Source organism: Caretta caretta, chromosome 9, assembly GCF_965140235.1.
Source record: "Caretta caretta isolate rCarCar2 chromosome 9, rCarCar1.hap1, whole genome shotgun sequence".
Classification (NCBI taxonomy): Eukaryota; Metazoa; Chordata; order Testudines; family Cheloniidae; genus Caretta; species Caretta caretta.
Window position 1 is genome coordinate 12,141,139 of NC_134214.1, and position 25,525 is coordinate 12,166,663.

Below are 25,525 nucleotides of genomic sequence, written 5' to 3' on the forward strand. Positions count from 1 at the left end.
AGAAATTCAGTCTCCAGTGCCGTGCATCTGAAACCTTTCACAAGCACTTTCAGGAAGACTATAACTAGACCTTGACACAAAAGAAAGAAGAAACATTCAGTCATATCAATAGTTCACTAGGCTGTTACGTTCTGTCATGCCTCATGGAACAAGGCTTCCCCAAGTAATTTTTTTTGGACAGGAAGGTTTGATGTTTCAGAGGTATAATTACATTACATTAATTTTTACACAGAATCTTTAAAGCCAGAGCAGTAGGGGCCCAAACTGTGTTGTCCGCATGTACCTTACGGGCTGCAGTTCTGATGCAGGATATTTCCTTCAATTTTCTTGCTTTTGCTGGTGCAACCTGCACTCCTGATGATTTTCTGTAGCTTCTTTAGTTGTTTAACCATTTATGATGATTAGCGTCCATTTCAGCGAGAGTGTTCCAGACCATAATGAGCACAGCCCACTTTGTATTCTGCAACTGTTGCCTTAGCGGCACTGCCCGGCATTCTGAGTACATCTGTGCTACAGTTCATGCTCTGCATTATAGAAACCTTAATGGTAAATTAAATGCTCTATAGTTGAAGAAATCTGAGCCATGATCTTGGCTTTCTCGGTTTCCTTTTTTTTTTGTTGCTCAGATGACACTCTTTAACTCTTCAAGATGTTTATTTGAAAAAATAAATTTGCGCAAGAGCAAGATTCCTGCATACAAAAAGCAAAATAGACTCGACTCCCATTGTAACCCCATCTGGCAGACGGAAACATTTTTTGAGCAGTATAAAAATGCAATCTGTTAACAAGGAGGAGGATTGTAATAGGCGATGGTTAATGTATTAGGCACCAAGATAAAATAGCTTTCTTTGTCTCAGACAGAATGTTCTAATAGCTAGCTTTGTAATGACAAAGACGCGTCTGTATCAGCAAGGAAAACAGGCTTAAAGAGATACAGTTAGTCAGCCAGTCCTTCTTTCTTTAAAATGATGTGAGGTGTATTTTAAGAGGAGGCTTCTGGCCAATTAAGATGCTGTTAATACAATCTTCCATTGGTTATTTTTCCACATTATTTTGTATCATATGGGAGATTTACAAAATCCCCATTTCACATGTTTACAGATTGCCTCTAACATTTTGCTGAAAGTTCAGACTTCACTTTTCCCTCTGGTGCCATAAAAATTCATACCTTTGCCCACCAACTGTATCCTTTTTTTTTCTAATCAATGCCTTGAAATACAAGAGCAGCATATTTTATTACACTGGGTTCTGCCTCCATTTCACAGCTCTTGGTCTCTGCTGCGACAACTTGTTCAAATATAATGTTATCAGATGAGCATAATCAAAGTGGAAATAGCCCATAAAATATAGGCAAAGATACAGAGGTACGATCAGATGCTACACACCTGTTTTTTCCGGCACATAAGAAGAGATCAGATAGATAGTCACCATGGCAAAGACAGATAAGAAAAAGCCTTAAGGTAAAGGGAAGAAAATAGGAAACTATTTCCTACCCCCAATTTTAGTAGTATGCTCAGTATTCTAAAATACCCTCCACACTTATTTTTTTCAGCACACTATACTGCCTGGCTATGACACTTATTACTGAATGTTACTTAACAATATTTTGTATTTTTAGAGTGCCTTTCATCCCAAATCATTTCACCACTATAGACATAAAACACCCCTGAGATGTAGCTGCCTCTGGAGTGCAGAACAAAAGAACATAAGAACGGCCATACTGGGTCAGACCAATGATCCATTTAGCCCAGTTTTCTGTCTTCCTACAGTAGCCAGTGCCAGATGTTTCAGAGAGAATAAACAAAACAGGGCAATTATTGAGTGATCCATCCCCTGTCCATCCTAGTCCCAGTTTCTGGCAATCAGAGGTTTAGGGACACCCAAAGCATGGGATTGTGTTCCTCCAATTCTAATATATCTTTTTTGAGATAGGGTGACCAGAATTGCATGCAGTATTCAAAGTATGGATGTACCATGAACTTATATAGTGGCATTATGATGTTTTCTGACTTATTATCTATCCCTTTCCTAATGGTTCCTAACATTCTATTAGCTTTTTTGACTGCTGCTGCACATTGAGCAGATGTTTTCAGAGACCTATCCACGATGACTCCAAGATCTCTTTCTTGAATGGTAACAGCTAATTTAGACCTCATCATTTTGGATGGATATTTGGGATTATGTTTTCCATTACTTTGCACATTGTGACAACCCATCAGTGAGCAGCGGTGGTGGGAGAATGCAAATTTCTGCTCAGGACAAATTTATGAAAAATGCAATTGGGATCTTTAATGTCCAACCAGGACTTCAGTTTTGAATGTTTTATGCAAAAGACAACCCTCTCTCCTACCATGGTTCTCAGCTTATCTCCCTTGGAAGAAAGAAGGTTGAGTAACCCTTGAGGAGATGCAAATGTGAAGCCCCAGAAATCTTGCAAGTTTCTAAACAAGATGCTTGCACCACTATAGGCTTGATTCTGCAAAGACTTATGCATGTGCTTCATTTCAGACATGCAAGTAGTCCCATTGATGCAACAGTAAGTGTGTGCATAAGTCTGTGAAGGATTATGGCCTAAATCATACCCCAGAATATTTATACATGTATCTATATGCATGTGTGTATGTCTCTCTCTATATATACACATAATACACACATACACATAAACACATATGTTGTAATTGTTAGGAAGAATAATATAACTAAATTCCTTCTAAGACTTTGAACTCGACTGTTAAGAATTTCTGAGAATTAATGGGCTAAAAGTTATTCTGAATAAGGATTTGATCCCCAAAGCCTCGCTCAGTAATATGTAGTCCCATTATGGTCAAAGTGAGTGCAGTTGCGCATTTTGTACAAAGGAATACTGGGAGTCTGTGAGGTGTTTGGGCTGCAAATGACTCCAACTCTCCTCTTCGAGGTTGTTCCTGAAAAAGGTTGGAATTTCATCACTGATTTTCTTTTCAGAAAAAGATTTCATCACTGATTTTCTTTTCTGCTGCAGTTTCCACGGCATGCATCCGATGAAGTGAGCTGTAGCTCACGAAAGCTCATGCTCAAATAAATTGGTTAGTCTCTAAGGTGCCACAAGTCCTCCTTTTCTTCTCAGCAAGAAATTTAGAGAATCCTTTGGGTCCATTTGTAGAAAACATTATAAGGACACTTTGGAAATGAAAAGCATCTGTTCTGAGATGACATTAAACTGCTCTACAATTAGCTCAAGATTTGCTTCCCTGTGATCACAACCCAGACCCTCCAGGAACAATCACAGGCAAATAGAAAATCTAACGGCTAGAAAGAGCTGACAAGAGCCTAGAGCTGTGATCAACATCCAATGTGTTTTGCTCTGTGAATAGTCACAAAATCATGCTTAGGCAAAATGTCATTACTTTCGCTGACAAGTTCTACCTTTGCAGGAGGACCAGCCAAATTCTGTCCCTGGGCAAAACTGTGAATGTTCCATGGCTATAATTTTGATATCATCGTAGAGAAAGTTTGGCACCTAGCAATGTGGGACTAGTTGCCTGGAAAGTCACAGTGCAGGGCCCAGATATGTTAGACTTGCCTACTGTGAAACCGCTAACATAACATACAGAAACCAAAGAATCCCAGCTTGATCATGACTACAGCCTTATCTATAGACACCGCAGTAAAGTCTGCAAATGAGACTAGTGCACAGTGGTGTGTGAAAATTGTTCCTCCCTGTGCCGGATGGTGGAGTTGCATCCCAGGGCTATTCACTCTTGGGGAGGGGAGGGGTATTGGCATGTTTACCTTCCTCAGGTGTTCCACTAGGAGAGGACAAAAAGAAAAGGAGGACTTGTGGCACCTTAGAGACTAACCAATTTATTTGAGCATGAGCTTTCGTGAGCTACAGCTCACTTCATCGGATGCATACCGTGGAAACTGCAGCAGACTTTATATATACACAGAGAATATGAAACAATACCTCCTCCCACCCCACTGTCCTGCTGGTAATAGCTTATCTAAAGTGATCATCAGGTGGGCCATTTCCAGCACAAATCCAGGTTTTCTCACCCTCCACCCCCCCACACAAATTCAGAGAGGACAACTTTACTGTATGGCTGGGCTCCACAAGCTCCACTTAGGGTGACCAGATGTCCCGACGTTATAAGGACTGTCCTGATATTAGGGGCTTTGTCTTATATAGGAAATTATTAACCCCCCCCCCCCCCCCCAAATAAAGTGTCTCGATTTTTCACAGTTGCTATCTGGTCACCCTATGCCCTCTGGTGGAACCTCCTGATTTAGTGTGTCCTGAATGCCATGGCTATGCCCCTCTGATCAGTGCTGCCCACTCATGGGGTCGTGCTGGCTGCTGGCCAGCCAGGAGTTCCAGGCAGCTTGCACAACCTGGGTGCACTTTCCAGCACTGCAGGTCCATAGACTTCTAAGAGTGGAACCAGTGGATTAGCATCAGTAGATTAGCACCATTAATTCTATTAACAGTACAGTTCTTTTTCCACACACAGTTACCCTGGGCCATGAGACTAACATCACAAACCTATCTGATTTTGGATGCTAAGGACCAGAAACCAGGGAGATCAATTGCAAATATCATGCTGCACATAACGGAGTGTTACTTTGCCTTGTTACTTGAACGAAGCCTTGTTTGCAGGGTCATCATTCATTTGTTGCTTTTTCTAGTTACATTTCTTCCTTCAAACAGGAGATCACCAGGCTGAAAGAATCTCACTGTATAGATTCCTGGTACCAAATAAAAGAGGATGGTGGCAAAGATCATACTGAAATGAGGATTGTAGCCCTAGGGAGAATAAAACGTTAGCCAAACAGGCTCCAGTTCGACCCACTGAAGCATTTGGGAGTTACCTGGATGCATCCAAAGGCAGAATAAGATCCAGGATGTTTGTCAATTACAGTAAGAAGGGGCACCCCTAAAATTTGCAAGGCCCTGACAGGAGAATGACCAGAGCACATTTGTTAGAAATCACTGCCAGAAATGGCATTCCAGCACCTACATTGTTTTCTGCTTCAGGAGCCCTAATGTGTGTCATGGCAGCGAGGATGGTGTGTTTGCTGTATCACTATATAAGTGAAGGATGACAATTCTCTCCCCAGGTTGCTTTGCATGTCAATTGCGCTAAGAAAGAACCCTTTCCTGTTATTTCTCTGCTTGTCATAACACATGTGCTTGGTATTCGACTTTCCAGTTTCACCTGAAAAAAGTATCAAGGCAGTAAAGTCACTTTAAAAAAAACAACCAACCCAACACCCACATGTAAAGCTGCTTTATTTTTCTTCATTACTGTGTTCTCTGGACCATATTCTCCTTTGATAGTGATGGCATTGGAGGTAAACTTTAACTAGACATTAATGTAATGGTTATTGAGCAGTACACTGAGTGTCTTTGCACCCATTAACAACATAATCAACATAACACTGCTAAGCTGCTCCACAATTATAATGAATCAGCGAGACAATGATGTTCTAACTGGCAGAAGAGCCCTTTCAGGACGTGATAAAAATATGTTATCAGTGAAAGGCATAATGAGGATAGATCCAATAAACACAGGGCGGGGGCACAGTTATGCTCTCCACATCTCCACGTGTGTTCTCTCCACGAGCCATTTCCATGACATTATCGTGTGCATATGCAGAGGTATGCTACATCTGGATGCGGAATTAATCTTTTTGAACGTCTGGAAATCAAGTCCAGGCTTGGAAATTTTTTACTATCTCCTTTATTACCTCTATCTTAAACCTTAGGATACTGATGGGTCCTGGAGGCATATTTACACCATGGGGCTGGCCAGTGCCTGGATTTGGGTGGTGGTGGTAACTACAATAGGGTAGGGAAGGAGTGTCTATGGCTAAGGGTAAGAACAGGCCAGCTTAAGATTCCAAGATGGATCCACTTCCATCCACTCTCCACACCCTCTGTCAGCAACCTCCCCTTCCTACACGGTCCAACCTTCCCATGCTGTGGATCTTGCCCTCTGCAAAATATCTGCAGTTTACAGAGGTGGCAGTTACCAGGGGTTGGAGCTTCCTGACACATAGTCAAAGCAGCTTTGTGCTGGAGGGAGAAGGAGAATGTAGCTCTTTGCCTGCTGAGATGGGAGAGGTGAGCAAAATATGATGGAGATGGACGGGAGTAGGAGCAGAGGGGAGGGGAGGCTGAGGGGCAGGGGCAGGCCGAGGGTGGAGGAGAGAGCAGTTCCAAGAAATCAATCCCCAGGCATTCAAAGAAACTGGATTTGTTTGGAAGCATTAACCTGAGGAACTGCTCCATCTACACTAGTTTTGATATGAATGGATGTTCATAGGGATTGACTTTTCGGGACCTGTACATTGAAGTGGATGTTTTCTGGATGCACGGTGCATTCCTTCGACTTGCCTTATGTAAAGAGGCATCTTCTGGGATTTCACTGAATCGGAGACATTGTAACTGAGATTCACCATCAGCAGCAATAGTTTGTAACTACCCTTTCCCCAGAAAGCCCTGAAGGAAAAAACAGTCAGAGTTAAGGGCAAGGAGGTCCTTTCTCAGAGGGGACTGCATTCCAGGATTGTCCATACTCTGACTCCGAAGGGCAAACTTGACCTCCAATTATATCTATGCATGCCCCTTGGCTTCAATGTGGTTTCACTGGTGTAAACCATGGATTGAACCCTGAAACTTTCCAAAAGATAGTGGCTATTTTCCACCCCAACACATTAACAAGTATTACAGGCATTGAAATACATGGGTATTTCATTTTCCAGATTCCTGTGGGTATCACAGAGTGGCAGCTAGGGATCTCTCTATATTCTGATTCTGATGCTTATTTCTCTACTCCCTGAGTGCCTCCCAAGAGTACATAAGTAAATTGAGTAATAAATAGAGAGGAAAGGGCAGAGCTGGGAATCATGAGAGCTGTTCTTTTTATTCCAGGCTCAGCCACAGGCTCCCTCTGTGTCAGTGTGGAAGCCACTTTAATCTCTCTGCACTTCAGCTTCCCCATCTACAAAATGAAGATCCTGCTACTTGCTGTGAAGGTATTTTGTATGAGGCTGGATGCTTTACAACAAAGCACATTTTGATCCTTTCATGGAAGGCACTGTGTGAGCACCAAAACAGTGTAAATATCAGCCGTCTGTGGTTGAGCCAAATGTATCTGAATGACAGCTGGAAAACACACAGCAGCCAGACATTGAGGAGTGACAAAATGAGATTAAGTATCAGAGGGGTAGCCATGTTAGTCTGGATCTGTAAAAGTGGCAAAGCGTCCTGTGACACCTTATGGACTAACAGTGTTGGATCATATTAAAGAAGTTCTGTATTAAAATCACAAATGAGTTTGATTCCCCAGAGTTTAAATTCCAGGGTATTACTAATTAAGAGGTCTCTTGGTTTTTGGTACTGTTTCTCTCCCTCTATGTGTGAAACTTGCAAGCTGCTAACTGTGTTAGTACATTCTAAGACAGAGTCTGTTCTCAAAGCAATTCACAGAGAGAGAGACTCAAAGCAATACCCTAACAACAGAAACAGCATGCAGAGACTCCCCGCCCTTTTGTTGTATTAACAATTGTAATTAAAATAGAGATAGAGGATGTATGTGGATGGATGCTTGGTGTGGATAATAACTGAATGATCAGGGAGGTGCCAGCCTAAGAATCCAGTGTCCATCGGCTGAAGAAGGCGTCAAGTGGAAATAACCAGAGGACCCCCCGGAGGGCAGACTGGAATCCACCCAACAGCCTCAAGAATGGGAGAACCAAAGAACAAGATAACATCTTGGAGCCGTCAGGAATGTGCTATCTGCTGATTGATTCAGCAACAGCATGATGAAGCAATTCCCATAGACTGGCATAGGAAGAAATTCCTATAAAAATAGACTCTAAAAAGTGAGAACTTTGGGGTCTGATTCTGCAAACCAACTTCCAGGAGCATCAGATGAGCATGTGACAAGGCCCTGCTCCCTCCTCATGTCCAGGCCACCTGGCCAGTGGCTTGGCATGAGCAACTCTAAGGCTGGTAACTATGATAACAACCTTGCAGAACCTGTGTGTGTGGGTGTGTATGTGTGTGTGTGTGTGTTTGTATGAATGAATGTGTGAATAAATATGAGATTGAATGGAATGTTATAGCTATAACTAACTGCTTACTATGATTCTTTCTGTATTCACAATAAATGTGGTATTTTGCCTTTTTCCCTTTAATAAGATCCTGCTGGTTTTTATTTTATTGGTACAACAACAGACGTTCTGACAAAGTGGGTATTCACCCACGAAAGCTTATGCTCCAATACGTCTGTTGGACTAGGGGTTAGAAGGATATTTCCAAATCCCAAAAGAGTATGTCAGCCAATCAGTGACTGATATCCCATGCTATGGGAGATGCAATCATTCTTCATTCATTTGGAAGTGGCAGGGAGCCCTTTGCTGCTCCTGAAGACAAAGGTGCTCACTATAGTCAAATTTCTCTATATAAATTCCTCTATAAACATTCTTATGTACAGTGGCCTGGAAGAGGAGTTGGAGGGTAGCACAGAAGGAGACAGCCAGGGCTTGAAACACAGTGCAGTTCTGGTGTATGAGAATTTGGGGACAGAGGGAAAGAAGCTCTTAATGAGATGATATTCTCTAATACACATATATGTCAGTTCCTGTGATGCTGCTGCCCATCTTCCAGCTAATCTAATTTGGTTGCTGCTATTCCCTGCTCACCCTGTATGTCTCTGCCTATGCTGCTGTGACTGTCTAGTGATGGGCTTCCAGAACTCTACGTCTAATATTTATATTAATATGTTCTCAGTTCCCCTCCCCACTGAGCATTCTGCTGCTGCCCTCACTCCCTTGCCCCTTGCAGTTCATATTTAGTCCGATTATTTCCATGACAAAAGTCCTGAATCGGAATGAGAATATTCCCATATATCATCTAAAAAACAGGACCATGGCATATGTGTCTAAATATTGGTGGTATTTGTACCTTTCTAGCACTTATTTTCCACCTGGCACAGCTCTAGTTGCTTCCCTTCGAAGTTACATGCATAGCAGACAAGGGACAAATTACCAGTGGGGTACAAGTGCAGCTGAGTTTAGTGGGAGTTTTGGGTGTGCAAGGAATGCAGGATTAGAGTCTAGGTGGAAAAAAGGGGGTGCTACAAGTAACTGGTAATTAATAGTCGAGAAACAGGCTGGAACGATTTTTTATCATCAGAGGCCGCTTTCTAGAAATACCTCTCAGTGACACAAAGCTCTTTCCCTGACAAGCATCTTCCTTTTCTTTTTAACAAAGCAGAAAACATACTGCTATGGCTGGAAAATAAGGAACAAAGGATGTGACAACTCTTTTCAGATTCACAGGCTCAGAAAACCATCTACGTTGCAAAACTTTGAGAAACTCCAGCTGCCAAAGTACACGTACAAGCAAGCAGATAATTCACAGTGTGTTCTGAGAAAGGCTATATTTTGGGTTCTCTTCACTGCGTACACACGGGGAGAAGATTGTGGGAGTGCTTTCCTCCCATGCACTCCTGCATCGACACCCTGAGGAAAGGGAGGTCCTCAGCAAAGGGATGCGGCTTTGTGGGACCATTGTTCCTTCTCTTCCACGCTTGCTGGTAGCCTGGGACTGGCCCTTGGGGAGCATATGCTGCATCCTTCCAAAAGATGCATTCTTCTTATTCTTATTTATTTGTAAGGTCCCCAGTGATAGAGCAGGACCCCATTGTGCTAGCCATTGTACTAACATAATAAAGCAGTTGTTATTCCCAATTGCATTTTCCCACTGTATACAGGGGCATTCTTTGCCTGGGCCATCATAGAATCATAGAAGTGTAGGATTGGAAGGGACCTCAGCAGGTCATCTAGACAAGTCCCCTGCACTGAAGGCAGGACTAAGTAATAACTAGACCATTCCTGACAGATGCTTGTCTAACCTGCTCTTAAAAACCTCCAATGACGGAGATTCCACAACCTCTCTAGGCAATTTATTCCAGTGCTTAACCACTCTGACAACTAGGAAGTTTTTTCTAATGTCCCGCTTAAACCTCCCTTGCTGCTCCATTGTTTCTTGTCCTAGCCTCAGAGGTTAAGGAGAACAAAATTTCCTCCTCCCCCTTGTAACAAACTTCTACATACTTGAAACCTCTTATCAAGTCCCCTCTCAGTCTTCTCTTTTCTAGACTAAACAAACCCAATTTTCAATCTTCCCTCATAGGCCATGTTTTTTATTGCTCTCCTCTGGACTTTCTCCAATATGTCCCCATGTGCCTGAAATGTGGCATCCAGAACTGGACACAATACTCCAGTTGAGGCCTTATCAGCATGGCGTAAAGTCTTGCATATTGCAAGCAGAAGGTCTCCAACCACTCGCACCAATACAGTGCATCCTCACTAATGTTGAAATGGCTACTAAAGCCACACTCCAGTCCTAGGTACATATCAATGTATCTTTGTTTATATGTCTTACCTCTATCTTTCTGTTCTTTGTTTTTTCTCCCATTATCTGCTATTTGACTATCAAACAACTACTGTTATGGGCCAGACTCCTCCAAACTCAGTCAAGGTAGGTGGTAACTTACTCTGAGAGTAGATCCATTGTAAATCAATAGGACAACTTGCTGGATAAGTTACTAATCAACATAAAGGTGGCAGAATCTGGTCCTATATAATTTGTGCTTGACATTTATCGCGTTATCTTTGAAATCAATGAAAATTTTAAATATTAAGAGAAAAGTTCATTGGACACAGTGGACAAGTTCCTTAGCTGATGTAAATCGATGTAGCCTCATTGACCTCAGTGGAGCTATGTCCAGTCATTCTAGATGAGGATCTGTCCCAGTGTCTGGTACAATTCATCCTGCACAGAATTTAATCTAATAGCCTAAACAAGCTAATATTCTCAGGGGGAAAATCACTGCTTATAGCTGTGTATTTAGCCAAAATCTCTGCATTCACAACAGCTTCCTTAAGTGTTTTCTATGAAGATGTGAACTCCATACTACCCAATTAAAGGCGTGCCCTTAATAATTTATCAGGCAATTAAAGTCATCATCACTCTTTTATTCCAGAGAGCTCTACCAGCAATATGTAGTCAGGTCTTGAGTTAAAACAGTACCAATATAAGAAGAGTGACGCAATGTATCAACAATAATGAAGTTTTTAAGGCAATGAAGGTGGTTTGTCAAGAGTGGAGTACATAATCGAATTAGCAGAGGTTAAATCTTAATTACTGGAAATACCACTTTTCTTGGAGAAGGGGGAGAAATACAAGTGAGAGAAATATCAATTACACATCACAGGAAAAAATCCTACATATAAATTAGAGATGGAAAAGACCTATTAGTGTCCCTACCCAATATTAAGAAACTTCAGAAAGTAGTGAGCAGCTGAAAAAAAAGGACTATATTGGAAGTTGTATTTCAGTCTTAACTTTGGAGACTGCTCTTACTATAACAACACAACCACTTTTCATTTACATCCTGCCAAGTGATTTGCAAAAATAAAATAAATAAGGATCAAGGTTTAATTAACCCTGGCGGTGATTTCAAAGATTCCTGAGGGGATAGGTTCCAAATGCCCATGGATCTTCAATGGGATCTGGACCCCTAACTCCCCTAGATTCTTTTGATAATCCCAGCCATCACTGTAAAAATGGCAGAACCTGGACCAGAGCTTCCATTTGTGTTGCCACCAATTCTGGTGGGAATTCCCTCCCCCGCCCCCAATGGCCTTAGAAAGATCAGCAGGTAGACAAAATAGAGGCATGTTCTTTGTAAGATGTCGATCAAGAAAGAATGCTGGGTTGTTGTGTTGCAGGTTGCAGATTACCTTAACTTTCCATTGTTAGATCATTTCTGGAAAAAGACTTGGGGTCAAAACAACATAGTCTTGATGATGGGTATCTTTATTGTTACCCAGAATTTTTGAGAACCCTTTTGTTCCTTCTGCAGAATCAATTAAATGCAATGCATATGGAAAAGGTAGGGTTAGAAATGACAGCAATATAAAAATAAATGGCTCTACAAATAGAATGGTGATCTGTATCTGTCTAGGACTTTAATCCAGACCCTTCAGAAGTGTTCACAGACACATTTAAATGAATGTGTTGAAAACAGCCAGCATGATTACTGCGCTCTGACCAATAGTCGGGCTGAGCTTCACAATTTCTCAAGCTAGATTCTCTTGTGTGCCAGAGCACATCACATTTCAGTAGAGAGCTGCCACAATAAGGGTCAATAGGAGACTTCCTCACAGTCTCTTCTGTGGCAGGAAGAGGGATGCTGAGAGTCTCCATGGCCCACTTCTGATGACCTTAGAATCCATTTTAAGAGACTTCATCTCCTGATGTCTCACAAGAACTTTAGAACAACTCAAGTACTGACTGACTGGACCGGCTCCACCTCAGGTTCTACACCAAGCGTAGGACATGCTGAGACTGGCCTTTGGGATTTGCCTTGATTTAAGGAACCATTCCAGAACCCTACTAGGCTCCCAAACTTATCTACAGAAAGTGCTTAAAGTGATCTGAAAAAAGTGTGTGTGTGTGTGGGGGGGAGTGTCTGTCATTACCCACACATCTGCTCACCTCCCTGCATAGCAATTAATTCTGTCTCTGAACCCCCACATTTATCCTGTCCCCCAAATCCTGCCATCACTTCTGGCCCCACATCTTGCTGCCCCCCCCAGCTCCTTATCAGTTCTTCTCCCTCCAACCCCTTCCCATATCAGTTCTCTCTCTCCTACACCCCAGTCTTATCTCTACTCTTCCTGCAGCTCCTGGGTTCTTTACCCACCCCCCACCCCCAGGCCTGTGGAAGGTCCCTTTCTGCCCCTTCCTAGGCAGGTGTTGCAAGGAGGAAGAGGAGAAGAGGGGAGGAGCAGAGAAGCTGTCCTGTTGCTCACAGGAGGGGAGGGGAAATGAGGGAATGGAACTGTGCTAAGGCGCCATGCTCTTTCTGGCTCCTCATTCCCTCCTGTGAGACCTCATTCCCTCCTCCCACAGTGACCAGCCCGCTTGTTAGAAATGTTATTTCTGACGTCTGTAGCCCTTTGCACTTTAAGCCCTGTTTTCAGACCATCACTTGCTTATCCCTACTTTAAAGTATACTTTGTTATCAATGCCCATTCTGCCTGGGCTAGGGGTATGTCAACACTGAAACTAGGCACCCGTGGCTGGCCCATGCCAGCCAACTCAGGCTCACAGGGCTTAGGCTGTGGAGCTGTTTCACTGCAGTGTAGACTTCCAGGCTAGTGCTGGAGCCCAAGCTCTTGGACCCTTCCACCTTGTAGGGTCCTAGAGCCCTGGCTACATCCCATGCCAGGAAGTCTACACTGCAGTATAACAGCACTGCAGCCCAAGCCCTGCGAGCCTGAATCAGCTGGCATGGGCCAGCCATGGATTTTTCATTGCAATGTAGACCTACCCTCAGAGCCTTCAGCTATGGTAAGTGCTGACACCTACATCTCTGGGTGAGCTGGTGAAGAAGCTCTGCATGGCACCAAAAGAAGCTAGCAAACAATATTGGATTGGGCTAGGGACTGGTGCTTAGGAGACAGCGGTTCTATCTTGGCTGTGCCACTTGTGGGCAACTCATTTCACTTCTATTTCTTCTCATATGCTTTGTTTAGTTAAATTGCAAGCTCTCTGGAGCAGGGACAGTTTCTTTGTACATCTTTGTGTGGTGCCTAGGACAATTACTGTAATGCAAACCACAATAACAGCAGCAAAAGTGGATAAATGTTTGTGGGTGAAATATTAAACAATATGGAATGGACTGTATTGAATGGATCAGTGTAATTGGACGCAGGAAGCCAGATTCTCCCCCTCACTTACATAGCCTAATTCTGCTGATTTATACTTGCATAAGAGGAAAATTGGGCTCAGACTGCAATATGTTGCCACCATTCCCTTTACAGAATTTACAGGAAATCAATCAGAGTTTGGCATAAAATTTATAGATGGGCCTGAACCAAAACCAATCTTCTGCTCTCACCAAACTTTGGAGAAGTTCTCAGCAGGATCTAGGTCCCGACCTAGAACCTGATGAGGTCCATATCTAGTAAAACTCAGTGTGAGTATACATAGCCAAACTGAGTCAATGAGGATTTCAGTATCATGTGTGAGAAGACAGTTTGATTTTTTTCCGGACTGCTATTTTCTGAATCCTCCCCATATCATATAATTTATGTTAATTGAATGCTGATGGAGTCCAAAGAAACATATTGATGGGAGATGTAACTGAGATAGTGTTATTAATTCATCATTCAGTAACTAGTGCGTGAAATGCATTGCTGTGCATAGATTTAGGACACTTCATTTTCAGTATTACTGAGATGTCTCGCTCTCTCTCATCTACAGAAAGAACCCATCATTCCACTGCTTGTAAAAAAATAAAATTAATTTGAGACAGATTGGCTGAACTGCATTGTTAGAGTTATATTTATTTATACACTTTCAGATTTATATGATATCTCTAGTTCTATTCTCCAGGCACATGGGCAATAAAACATTGATATAAAAACATACATCACAACAATAATGTAAAAAGTGGAGTGCTTCATTTTCAACCCACTGTCTCAGCCTGAAGGAATAAATGGACCTGGCAACTTGGATTCATAGAATCATAGGACTGGAAGGAACCTCGAGAGGTCATCTAGTTCAGTCCCCTGCAATCATTGCAGGACTAACATTATCTAGACCAGGGGTGGGCAAACTTTTTGGCCTGAGGGCCGCATCTGAGTATGAAAATTGTATGGTGGGACATGAATGCCTGGTGTGGGGGGGTACTCAATGGGGTGTAGCATGGGGGGGCTCTATAAGGGATGTTACCAAGGTGAGAGGAGGGGGGACTTATGGGGTGTGGCGGGGGGGTTCTACAGGGGCAGTACCAGGGACTCCTAAGGGCCCTACAGGCAGTGACACCAAGGCGGCCGTACCAGGCACCGCCATGGGCAGAGGAACCCTAGCTGGGACAGATGAGGCCCCTGGGCAGTTTTGAGGCTCTCAAGGGTGGAGCCGTAGGAGACCAGGAGGGGATTGGGCATGATGCTGCATGGGGGGAGGTGCTGCCACGAAGGGATGGCGTTCCGATCCCGGAAACAGCGCAGTGAAGTCCCGCCTGCACAGTGTGGCTCCGCGTGTGCCAGAAGATGGTGGAATTGTGAATCGGTGGCTGGGAAGCGCTGGGCGGGCGGAGCGGGGCAAGCCCATGATCCTGCTCCCCAGCGGGTGCTCAAGGGTCAGATAAAAACATCTGACGGTCCGGAAGCAGCCCATGGGCCGTAGTTTGCCCACCCCTTATCTAGACCATCCCTGACAGGTGTTTATCTAACCTGCTTTTAAAAATCTCCAGTGATGGAGATTCCACAACCACCCTTGACAATTTATTCCAGTGCTTAAACACCCTGACAGGAAGTTTTTCCTAATGTCCAACCTAAACCTCCCTTGCTGCAATTTAAGCCCATTGCTTCTTGTCCTACCCTCCGTGGTTAAGAAGAACAATTTTTCTCTCTCCTCCTCGTAACAACCTTTTATGTACTTGAAAACTGTTATCATGTCCCCTCTCAGTCTTCTCTTTTCTAGACTAAACAAACCCATTTTTTTCAGTCTTCCCTCATAGGTCATGTCTTCTGGACCTTTAATAATTTTTGTTGCTCTTCTCTTTCTTCAATTTGTCCGCATCTTTCCTGAAATGTGGCACCCAGAACTGGACGCAATACTCCAGTTGAGGCCTAATGAGCACGGAGTAGAGTGGAAGAATTAGTTCTCGTGTCTTGTTTACAACACTCCTGCTAATATATCCCAGAATGATGTTTTCTTTTTTTGAAACAGTGTTACACTGTTGACTCATATTTAGCTTGTGGTCCACTATGACCCCCAGATCCCTTTCTGCAGTACTCCTTCCTAGGCAGTCATTTCCCATTTTGTATTTGCGCAACTGATTGTTCCTTCCTAAGTGGAGTACTTTGCATTTGTCCTTATTGAATTTCATCCTGTTTACTTTTGACCATTTCTCCAGTTTGTCCAGATCATTTTGAATTATAGTCCTATCCTCCAAAGCACTTGCAACCCCTCCCAGCTTGATATCATCCACAAACTTTATAAGTGTACTCTCTATGCCATTATCTAAATCATTAATGAAGATATTGAACAGAACCGGACCCAGAACTGATACCTGCGGGCCCCCACTTGCCTGTAAGATTAGCAGACTTGGGCTCTATCAGTCCAATTAGAGTGGGGAGTGAATTCCAGATGGAAGATCCTCTACTCTGTGTTAATTGAGGGACTGCCAACCTGGATATCCCAGATGATGTCTACGGTCACAGTAAAGCACAGAAAGAGATAGGTGATCGCTAGATACCCAAGACTCAAATCTTAAAAGGCTTCATAGGACAAAACCAACATCTTAAACTGCACCTAAAACAAACTTTATGAAACAGCACTATGGGCCAGATTTTGATACTCTTCAGCTATGTTGGCGAGGAGTGTGAGAAAATTACTTCCCCAGTGAAGATGCAACTACGTTGACAGAAGAGTGCTTCTGTGGTCAAAGCGAACCTCACTATGTCTACACTAGGGGGCTCTGCAACCATCACAACACTTGTGAAGGCTCTGCAGAGTAGACAAACCCGTATTCATGTTGGGTATCATCTTACTCCACAAATAGTCCCAAGGGAGTCAATGGGTCTATTTATAGAGAACAATGCTACAGTACTTGACACAAGTAAGGATATTGGGATATGACCCTAAAAGTCTGACCTGGAGCCTACTAAAGTCAATGAGAGTCTTCCTCTTGATTTCAATGTGGTTTGGATCAGGCCCTAAATAAACAGCAGGTCTATTCTGCTCTTCTTGAAGTTCTAAGCTGTCCTGGATAGTTGGGGACAAAGGATAAACTCATAGGACTAATTTTTCCATGATGCTGACCACCTGTAGCTCCCAGTGCTTGAGCTAGGGGTGCTGAACCCTTCTGGCAGTCTACAGTGTCCCATTAGACTATTTGGCTGGAAAGTATTCTGATTAGAAGAGCCCTGGAACCTAACTGGTTCCACTAAGCTGAGGCCAACCCAGAAAGAGTTGCCATATCCTAATACTGAACAAGGAGCTTTACTAGAATAAGGAAAACAGTATTATCCCTAAAACAGCTTTCTTTGCCTGCCACTGCTAGAGGTTCAGTCTAGAATCTTCCCCAGGCCCTGCTTTACTTCCTGTTACTGTTAAGTAGAATAAGTATAGATGTCCTCAGACTGCACCACTGGGGGCAACTGGGAGTCACACTTCTAGTAAGAGAAGGTGATGAGCTACCCCCACAGAGGATACAATTGTAATATTCTACTTGAATCCTGCAAAAAGGTTAGGTGAAGCCCTTAAGTGGCTTTCCCCCTTAAGTGTAATGAATTGATATATGTTAGATTTTTTTGGTTTGTTTCTTTAATGGGATTTGAATCAAAGCTAATTTTATACTGGTTCACCCCTAACAGTTAGGCTATGCCTACACTACAGATCTTACTGCGGTACAGCTATGCGACTGTATGGTCTCCTATGTACCCTTCTTTGCCGGCAGCAGAGAGTTCTCTTGTCAGCATAATGCAATCACCCCAAATGAGTAGCAGTAGCTATGTCAGCAGGAGAGCATCTCCCACCGACATAGTGCTGTCCACACTTTTATCGGTGAAACTTTTGTCTATCGGGGGGGGGAGGGGCGGTGTTTTTGACAAAAGTTTTACCAATAAAAGTACTAGTGTAGACATAGCCTCAGACAAAGTGGCTCAAATTGGCTGCTTCTGTTTTCTCTTCTGGTTTACAAGTCTTACCATTTCAGAAGTCGCAAGTAGGCTGTGTGTTGACACCCCATTCTGCTAATGAATGAGAAAATTCACACGTATGCTTTTGTTATTGCTTTCAGTCCTAGGGAGCAGGCTCATACACAAAAGAGAAACCTAATGATAGGCAGGTTTCAGAGTAACAGCCGTGTTAGTCTGTATTCGCAAAAAGAAAAGGAGGACTTGTGGCACCTTAGAGACTAACCAATTTATTTGAGCATAAGCTTTCGTGAGCTTATGATAGGCAATTACAAGTACAGGGCTTGTGTACGCTTATAAATGCCATAGTGCTTCAATGTAAATATTTCTCCTCTCAGCATAGGTAATCTACCTCCCTGAACAGACAATGGAGGAGTCCTTGTGGCACCTTACAGACTAACACATTTATTTGGGCATAAGCTTTTGTGGGTTATAACCGATTTCATCAGATGCATGGAGTGAAAAATACAGTAGGCAGGTATAAATATACAGCACATGAAAAGATGGGAGCTGAGAGGTGGTATACCAACATAATTACATCAGTTAGGAGTGTGATATTTTTACCAGATCATTATCAGTACAACCCCTAGGGCACAGTTATCCCAATATAAAAATAACTCATTCTGGGATAGGTTATTCCCCTTCCCACATTGCAATAACTATACCACCAGTATAAAAGCAGCTTTACACCACTATAACTGCATTCACATGAGGTGGAAGAGGGCATACTGCTTTAACTGTATTGATTAAAGCATCCTGGTGTGTAGGTAAGGCCCTATGGTGGTGAAAAGCAAGACAAACTCCACTGAAGGCAATGGACCAATGTCTGCCCTCATTAAAATCAGTGTAAATCTGCAGTAATTCCACTAGCCTTAGTTCTGAGTTCTGTGAATGAAGGTGGAATTTGACCCAGTGCTAGAATATACTAGATATATCTTAGATAGAACTGTTTGAAACATAGAAACAGGAAAAAAATATTTTTTTCTTTCACTTTTTTGTCAAAAGTTCAAAATTAAAAAAAAAAAAACAACCAAAAACCCAAAAAACCAAACCAAAACAAAAAAGACATTGTTCACCTCTAATCTTTGATGTTAGAAAAGTTTTGCCATGTTCCTGTATGGGCACTTAACTGAAAACAAAGCATAATCAGATTCTGAGAACACTGTCATATGACTGCAAAATGGGTTGACTGACAGCAGATCAGACAACAAGTCATTAGTGCACTGTGGATGTTTTGGTCAGCCTGGTGATCTAATGGCTGCACCACAATGAGGATCCAAGGTAGGGTTCAAAGTCAGGCCTATGGCTCCCTAAACTCTATAGGCGAAATTCACCCATGTGCAAAGGTCTGCAGTAGGCCTACATGCCACTTATGTCCTCAAATGTGTATTGTTCACACAGTCACTTTTCAGACTAAAAAAACCCACATTTTAATGCCTGGCAAAATCTTAGTTTTTGTCTCTTCCATACCCCCTTGCACTATGGTTGGTGGCAACATGCTTAATATGTGCACAATGGAAAGTATTTTTAATCAACTCGCTACAGCAGCTGGAAATGGAAACCATTGCAGGATTCCCAAATGCGAAGCAGGTTAGTAAAAAAATATTTAAACTCTTTCCATAACTGAAAGGGTAATAGGAACGCCTAAGGGAAAGTAGTCTGTTTTCTTCTCACGCTGCATTTAAGGGCCCATCTGTTGGAGATGGCTCCCGTCTGAATCTCCCAACAAACACACATATCCAAAAATATAAATGGCTGTATGCACAGTAAAACCTGTTTGTAACAGACTTTAAAGAGCCATCCAGATCTTCTTGATGCTCTTAGAGTACAGTTCTGAAGTCACAGGACAGTCAATTAATTGCCCTAGATCTCTAGTGTGGAAAGCATTCAATGGACAAGGGTGGAAATTAAGTGTGGCCCCACTCAGTGGGACACAAAGTTGTAAGTTTATGATACAGACAAGGGGCTTGATCCCCGGTATCTGCCAGCTTTCACCTGCAGAACCTAGGATGCAGACCCCTGTGATGGACTGCCTAACTAGGGTGAGGCTATATGGGTCTCAGTGGTGAAAGGCTCAGAGATAGCCATCACAGTCCCAAAAGTGGGTGTTAAGGGCCAAGCATGGGGCATGGCCAAGGTGTACAAGAGACAAATTGATTCAATGCATCTGTCATATAGTCCCTGTGGGTCAAACATCCAAAAAAAGTCCCAGTCACAATTTAAAGCTGGCCTCTCCTGCAGGAACCCCTAAATGCTTCTACTCTCCCCAGAGGTGAATGTTCTGCCCCAGATGCAGTAGCCCCCACTGGCACCTGGGTGTATGTGTGCCAGGTACACCCTCCTGTGCAAGTAGGGATGAATCAAGCCCATCATATTCAGAAGCAACGGACAGAACAGACTATTTGCATATCAATCTCCAGGGACCTATGTACTGCACTGTCAAGAAAGAAATTAAGAACTCAAAGAGGGTTTTTTGGTGCATCTGTACAGAAGTGATGGAAACATTCCAGACTGTAAATGGCCACTACCCTCATCTACTCCTTGGAAGAAATGAGGGAAGTGTCTGCAACCCCAGTGGTAATTCTGCATTCTTACTCATGAACATTTTAGGTTGTTGGCTTCTTTTAAATGTAATTCCTTTAGGTTCTTAAATTGCCGCTGAAAAAATGCATCAGTTAGAAAAGAGGTCTCAAAACCATTTTGTTTTGCTGAGCTATCTGAGTTATTCAAGAACAAGTATGTCTTAAAGGTGTTTGCTAAGCAATTTATTTTGTGTGTATGCATGTGGTTGGCTGAGGGTAATACGCTTTACCAAGTTTGCTCATTATTTTTGCTTTCATTCCAGATAAATTTTGTGCTTAGGAAAGGTGACAGACTGTCTGGAAGATCGAAGTCTTCCATTTATTTCACCTGCTCTTTGACTGCCTTCCCTTGATGATGTCTGTCTCAACAGGGATGGCCAAATATTATTAATGATTGTTAGAAGTATGTGGTTAGTTTTGTTTAGGAGTGCCAGTTCTGGACATGTTCAGGAATGATTTTTGAATTGCCAAAATATTCGAAGGTTGATTTTTTTCCTTCAGAGGCACTTTGTCAGAATGATCTGCACCTCCACGACCTTTAGGCTGGATCAAGGACCTGAGAATAAATGACACCTGAAATTTGTGTGATTGTGTTACGTATTATAGGAGTGGGTTTTACCTTTAGTATTTAAATCTTTAAATAATATAGGATAAATTTATCTACCTTTACCCTACCTCTTGTTGCAGTTTCCACAACTGTACAGAAACTTTAGGTCCCTTCAGTTTCACCCCTGGAACCCAGATGTATGTTTGCTTTAACCATAACATTCAGTTTTCATTGGTTTAAATTTTGTAGACTGTCTTTGCAAGGAAAAGGTTTAGAAACCTTTTTAGAAATGAAATCTGCAATTCTTCTTAATTTCTATATTCCCCCAATTTCATGGGACCCAAAAGTCAGATGCTATGGGGCCCAAAGACCAGCTCTTGCATCCTGCAGGGCAAAGCTCGAGAACTTTTAGCTTCCTTCTGAATGTTGTGTGAGTTCCTTTGTGTTATTTAGCACTGTTATGGTTTTATCTACCTCCACTCGACTGGAGACTTGCTAACCTATTTGTAATCTATTGTTTTAATTATTTTCTGTTCAGGTGCCCAAGGACCTTGGGGCATTGAGAGACAATAACACACATTATTTATTCATTAAGTATTCATTATAATACTTTATTATTATATTACATATAATACAATATAAGTATTATTATAACTATGTTCTTTAGCACAGGCGATGAATGTGCAAGCTTCTTCCAGACAACTGCACTATCATGTTCTGGAAGAACTAGCACCAGGCATTAAAGGGTAGCTCACTTTATTTGCCCATTCGTTTCCTAGTGGTCTCTGGTAAGACTGACAAAAAAGTGTCAAAAATTGTTAGTTCTGGTAATTGATTTTTTGTGATGTGTCACTAAGAACTGGACCAAGACCATCAGATCATTTCACATAGGCCACTAAACCCATGTAAAAAGGTGACAACTTTCAGTCATTGCTGATCTGCCCTAAAATTACTACTATATTTAGACATAATGGTGCATATGAGAACCCAAAAGTTAGGCTAGATACTACAAACTTACTGGTTTACCAAATGGGTCTTTCTTCTCACCTTGCTCCTATTACCTGTACATGTGCATGTATATTTGGAACAAAGCATCCACAGTTTCCTTTACATCATTATGAATCAACCCTGTTCTGGAGGGAGCACCTCGAGAAGATAGGTTGCTTCCCATGCCCATTCAGTCCTTGGTATCTCTAAGACTGCCAGCAAGAGTACTATCAGATACCAGCTCTGGTCATGATAATACTCTTTCCATTCCACTCTTGTCTCTGGAGGATAGTAAACAGAAGCTACTGAAGTTAGAACTTTTTAAATCAGCAGGTCCAGACAACATGCATCCAAGAGTTTTAAAAGAGCTGGCGTAGGGGCTTGCTGGACCATTACTGTTGGATTTCAATAAGTCTTGGAGCACTGGGGAAGTTCCAGAAGACTGGAAGAAAGCTAATGGTGTTCCAATTTTTAAAAAGGGTAAATGGAATGACCTGAATAGTTATAGACCTGTTAGCCTGACATGGATCGTGGACATGATAATGGTGTGGCTGATATGAGATTCAATTAATAAAGAATAAAAGGAGGATAATGTAATTACTGCAAATCAACATGGGTTTATGGAAAACAGATCTTGTCAAACTAATTTGTTATCCTTTTTTGTTGTGATTACAAGTTTGGTTGGTAAGGTGTGAGCTAGTGAGCTCCCAGAGGGGACACGTTACCATAACTCACATCAGGATTGACCTTCTCATTGCCCCAAAACACTGTTGTCATAATATGTGTCTAAAAGGTGTCATCTGAGGTATCTTGCAACCTGGTAACATGCTGGTCATTAATATTATTGAGTGATATATGTGTGGGTGGTGTATAAAGAATTATAGATGTGTGCTGGAAATATGCTCTTAAAAGGTGTTTTGCAAGCAGTGTATAAACCCAGCTTGTCCTAGACAATGGAATGTTGTTTTGCCAGTTTTTACATGTCTACAGTGTAAATTGAGCCAGAGCTATTTAATACCTCAGAGGACAATGAAAAGTACATCTACATATAAGGTAAACAAAGCCATTAAGCTAACTGGGTGGGGGTGTGGGAGAGACTGCTCAGTGATCACGATGTGGGATGGAGTCTGCACCACCAGGAAGCCTTCCTGGTTCTTGAAACAGAGACAATAGAAAATATGAACAGAAAGACAAAGTCATTTTGGAATGCATTACCTGGGTCACAAAATGGGGAGCAGCACCCTTTGAACTCATGAGAAATGGATCCTCTGGGTCTGAAAACCAAGAGTAACTGGAATGGACTATAGGTGAGAAACCTGCTTAGACAAAGATTGTAACTTGCTGAAGTTAGTTTTAGTCACTAGAAAGTGTGCTTTGGTTTGTTTTACTTTAACCATACCCATGTCTTCTATTCTACTTATTATCACTTAAATATCCAGTCTTTGTTAATAAACTTACTCTTGTTTTATTGCAAAATTATCTCAGTGCTGTGTATTAAACAGAGTGGCGAAGTCCTCAGCCAAACTAACAGGCAGGTCTGGAGGCAGCGAACTTGATAACATTGGTGAGTGTCCTGTGAGAGGGACTGGATGCCGCCGAGAGATATCTCTGGGGAACTGGGATTCACTGATTGTTACCTGCAAGGCAATGTTTGGACTGACAGAGACCTGAGGAGTTTGTTGGCAAGGCAGACAAGCTGTTGCATCAGGACACGTAGCTTTGCCTCAGCAAGAGTGAGTTTTGCTGCTGTGGAGCGGTTACATGATGACTCACAGTTCTGATTGGCCTGAGCAAGACGTCACAAAAGGTAATAGTGTTGACATAACGAACTTAGACTTCTGTAAGGCATTTGACTTGGCACCACATGATATTTCAATTAAAAAACTAGAATGATATAAAATGAACATGGCACACATTAAATGGATTAAAAACTGGCTAAATGATAGGTCTCAAAATGTAACTGTAAATGGGGAATCCTCATTGAGTGGGTTTGTTTCCAGTGGGGCCCTGTATAAATACGTTCTTGGCCCTACACTATTTAACATTTTTATAATAACCTGGAAGAAAACATAAAATCGTCACTGATAAAGTTTGGAAGTGACACAAAAATTGGGACAGTGGTAAATAATGAAGAGGACAGGTTGCTGAGTCAGAGGGATCTGGATAGCTTGGAAAACGCGGCACAAGGAAATAATGTGTTTGAATACAGCTAAATGTAAATGTATACTTCTAGGAACAAAGAATGTCAGCCACACTTACCCGATAGGGGACTGTATCCTGGGAAGCAATGACTGAAAAAAGATTTGGGGGTTGTGGTGGATAATCAGCTCTCAGTGCAACGTTGTGGCCGAAAGGGCGAATGCAATTCTTGGATGCATAAACAGGGAAATCTTGAATAGGAGCAAGGAGGTAACTTTATCTATGTATTTAGCACTGGTATGACCACTGCAGGAATACTCTATACAGTTCGTGCGTCCACAATTTAGGAAGGATTCGAGAGTGTTCAGAGAATAGCCTTGAGAATGATTAAAGGATTAGAAAACGTGCCTTATCATGATAGACTCAAGGAACTCAATCAATTTAGTTTAACAGAGAGAAGGTTAAGGGGTGACTTGATTACAGTCTATATGTACCTACATGGGAACAAATATTTAATAATGTAGTCTTCAATCTAGCAGCGAAAGGTATAACATGATCCAATGACTGCAAGTTGAAGCTAGCCAAATTCAGACTAGAAATAAAACATACATTTTTAATAGTGAACGTAATTAACCATTGGAACAGTGTACCAAAGGTTGTGGTGGATTCTCCATTACTGGCAATTTTTAAATCGAGATTCGATGTTTGTCTGAAGGATCTGCTCTAGGAATTATTTTGGCGAAGTTCTCTGGCCTGCGGTCAGACTGGATGCTCACAATGGTCCCCTCTGGCCTTGAGTTCTATGTGAGGGGGACACATCCACCAAGAACTGAACTGAGACCAGCTACTCATTTTGCTACGTTCTGATACTGAACAGGCATCAGTTGGTGATGATTTCAATCATTACAAGAGAGAGGTCTGCACAAAACCCCCAGATTCCACCACCCATGAATGCTGCAGGGGAAGACAGACAGACAGAATCAAAACTTGGCAGCTGTGTCTTAATTCTCAAACCAAAGCTGTGTTTCCCACACACCACTAAAATGTGGAGGATAACTATGTGTTTGGAAAGCAAAGTCCACCTTTAATCACTGCCAGCTAGGGCTGGATTTGAACCAGCAATCTGGATGAAAAGCTCCCTACCCCATCAGTGCCACCACCAGTCCTCCTTAGTGTGTGCAGCAGCTGATTTTACAAGCTATGCAATCATGCATGCATGTGTCTGAGATCAAGGTCAATCCCTCTCTCTGGAAGAACACTGCATGCTTTTTTCTTTTACAGTGGCTGTTGCAAGATAAAGCAGCAGAAAGCGTCCCTTCAAAGCCCATTATAAATACGATTCCTAATGAGCTTTATCTATACACAAGGTTTTTTGAAACCTAGGGTAAGTTTTAAAAGGTTGCATGAGGTTTGGTTTTTTTAAGAATAACCAACAAATGTTTAACACTTGATTTTACCTTCAGAAGAAATCCCATTAATTAGTTAATTGATTGCTAGTGGG

General features: G+C 42.2%; 1 protein-coding gene and 1 long non-coding RNA gene across 4 annotated transcripts in view; one reads left to right on the top strand and one right to left on the bottom strand.

Moving 5' to 3' along the window:
* The window catches only part of LOC142073160 (uncharacterized), a 130,757-nt gene extending 122,570 nt beyond the window's left edge, over positions 1-8,187 (top strand). For both annotated transcript variants that reach the window (XR_012669847.1, XR_012669848.1), the window contains one exon: positions 6,914-8,187. This is a non-coding gene — a long non-coding RNA (uncharacterized LOC142073160). The remainder of the gene's footprint in view (positions 1-6,913) is intronic.
* Positions 1-25,525, bottom strand: part of KCNMB2 (potassium calcium-activated channel subfamily M regulatory beta subunit 2) — a 234,427-nt gene that overhangs the window by 110,402 nt on the left and 98,500 nt on the right. The window lies entirely within an intron of this gene.